The sequence below is a fragment of the Asparagus officinalis genome, chromosome 7 (assembly GCF_001876935.1).
Source record: "Asparagus officinalis chromosome 7, Aspof.V1, whole genome shotgun sequence".
NCBI lineage: Eukaryota > Viridiplantae > Streptophyta > Magnoliopsida > Asparagales > Asparagaceae > Asparagus > Asparagus officinalis.
Genome location: NC_033800.1, coordinates 89,562,774 through 89,565,724, shown reverse-complemented (window position 1 = coordinate 89,565,724; position 2,951 = coordinate 89,562,774).

Below are 2,951 nucleotides of genomic sequence, written 5' to 3'. Positions count from 1 at the left end.
CGGAGGGTTCGACGCATTGCCGGGTGTCCTGAGCTTCTACTTGGCCTTCAAGAATCGTGAAGGGGAGAAGGGGACTGTTGTGCCCATGTGTTTGCCTGAGGACGCCATGGAGAGATTTGGGTATGAAGTTGAGAAGTTGGTTATGTTTTTGCCAAGACTTTAGAGGAGGAGAGGGGCGTATTGAGTTGTGATGTTGAGAATGGGTTTTGGAGCTTGGCTAGTTCTAAGGGGAGCATTGTGCAAGAGGCTTATTGATGGGGGTGGGTGATGCAAATGTTGGTACTTGAGATGTGATTGCAGTGTTACTTATGTGTGTGATGATTTGGGCGATAAAAAAAAAAGTGTGTGATGATTTGGGAGTGATGCATGCCTTGTGGGATTTTATTGCCTTGTAAAATGCAACCATGTAATGTGATACTTGCAAATCAAAGATACTTAACCATAACAATGAGCATAATATAGGAACTGAGAAAAATCTTATTGATTACCGAAAGTAAAACAGAAGATTACATCTTATACTACTCAAATAACAAACTAACCACTTATCTTAACTACATATATCTCTTATCTAATAATTAACCAACTAACTGAAAAGATATCATCAAGGATATCTTCGTATCATCAACACTCCCCCTCAAGTTGGCGCATACACATCGTGAATACCCAACTTGCCTAATAAGAAATGAAACTGTCTCTATGTGAATAGCCAACTGATTATCACAAAATAATTCCATCGGTTGTCCGTGATCTACCAAAAATAAGGTCAACAAAGACTTCAACCATACAAGTTCACTCATTGTGGCTGCCATAGCTCGGTACTCTGCTTCTGTCGACAATCTCGAGACGGTGCTTTGTTTCTTTATTTTCCATGAAATGGGTGACTCCTCGATTGTGATGAAGTAGTCATTATCTAAGCGATGAGTAATTGGACAACTAGCCCAATCTGAATCGCAATAGGCTCGTATTCTCAAATCGCAATTAGATGGTAATAGAATCCCTTGGCCTGGACTCCCTTTGATGTATCTCACAACTCGCATTGCTGCCTCAAAATGCTCTTTGCGAGGAGCTTGAGCAAACTGTGAAAGAACATGGACTGCATATGAAATCTCTGGACGTGTGATGGTTAAATAGATCAAACGACCTACAAGTCGCCGATAGCTTGCACCATTTGTTTCCTCCCCCTCGGCCAGAGCAAGCTTGTGGCCCTGCTCCATAGGTGTCTCAGCTGGCTTACTCCCAAGTAATCCAGTCTCAGCGAGAATTTCCAATGCATATTTCCTTTGACACAAGGAAATGCCCAACTGCGACCTAGCAACCTCAATGCCAAGAAAGAATTTTAAAGAACCCAAATCCTTGATATGAAAACACTTATGTAAGTATTGTTTGAAAGCTGCACATTCATCATGATTATTCCCAGATAATATAATGTCGTCGACATACACAAGAAGACCCATGAACACGCCATGTTGATGATAAGTAAATAGAGAATAATCTGCCAAGGATTGAGTAAAACCATACCCCGTAAGTGCTCCGGTCAATTTATTGAACCAATTTCGTGAAGCTTGGCGTAGTCCGTAAATGGATTTACGAAGACGACAAATACGATCTCCACAATCAGTTCGAAAACCTTGAGGTAGCTTCATATACACTTCCTCATCGAGATCTCCATGTAGGAAGGCATTATTCACGTCCATTTGATGTAGTTCCCATCCTCGCGCCGCTGCAACAGAAAGAAAAACCCGAACTGAAACAAGCTTTGCAACTGGTGCGAACGTCTCATGAAAATCGAGTCCCTCCACTTGCGTGAAACCCTTGGCAACGAGTCTTGCTTTGTACCGTTCCACAGTCCCGTCCGCTTTGCGCTTGACTTTGTAAACCCAACGACAGTCTATTGGCTTCTTTCCTTTAGGTAATACTTCAAGTGTCCAGGTTTGATTAGCCTCAAGCGCTTCAATTTCTTTGGCCATCGCTTCACGCCATTGTTCATTCTGAACTGCCTCTGCATATGACTTCGGTTCCACATCCGAAGTAATAGCTCCAACAAAACGCCTGTGATTCTGTGACAAATTATCAAATGTTACATAATGAGCTAAGGAATGAGGTATACCTGAGGCGCTTTCATGTCGCGGTAGCTTAGAGGAGGGGGGGTAAATGCTATCTTTATCAGTTGAAGCCTGAGGCGAAATTGCTGAAGAAATACAGTCACTGTTCAGTTGAATCTGTTTGTCCTCTGCTGGTGACAAAACATCTCTATTGCCCAGCAAAATCTGCTCACTGTTCAGTTGAATCTGTTTGTCCTCTGCTGGTGACAAAACATCTCTATTGCCCAGCAAAATCTGCTGGTCTTGTGCCTTTGCTTTGCCATCTCGTGCACATGCGCGTATCATTGCACTAGGAAGTTGTGCACGCTGCTGCTTTGAGGAACTATGCTCATCCAAGCCGTGTGTATGACCGCACACACGTTGCTGCAGCCCTGAATCCTTCGCTGTTTTGTTGCTGCTCAGTTTTGATTGTCCAGATTTCACTTGTGCACAGTCGTGTCTGTCTGCACAGCCATGTCGCTGTTGTTGCCCAGAAATCTGCTCCAGATTTCACTTGTGCACAGTCGTGTCTGTCTGCACAGCCATGTCGCTGTTGTTGCCCAGAAATCTGCTGCTGCCCGTGTCTGTCTGCACAGCCATGTCGATGTCTCTGCCCAGAAATCAACTTGTCGCCAGTCCTCGCTGAATAAAGAACATAACCGTCGAGACGCGCCGGTGTTTTAGTCTCTCTTCTTGGCCGTATTGCCACCCCTTCAGCTTGGCCCACAACTTCACGAACTGGATCCGCACCTTCTCCCTCATCTTGAGCACCAACATTAGTAGCTTCAAGTTCATTAGTTAATGTAGGCTGTCTAAAAATCACAACGGATAGCTAATTCTCCATCGAACACTGATGATGGAAGTTACAAT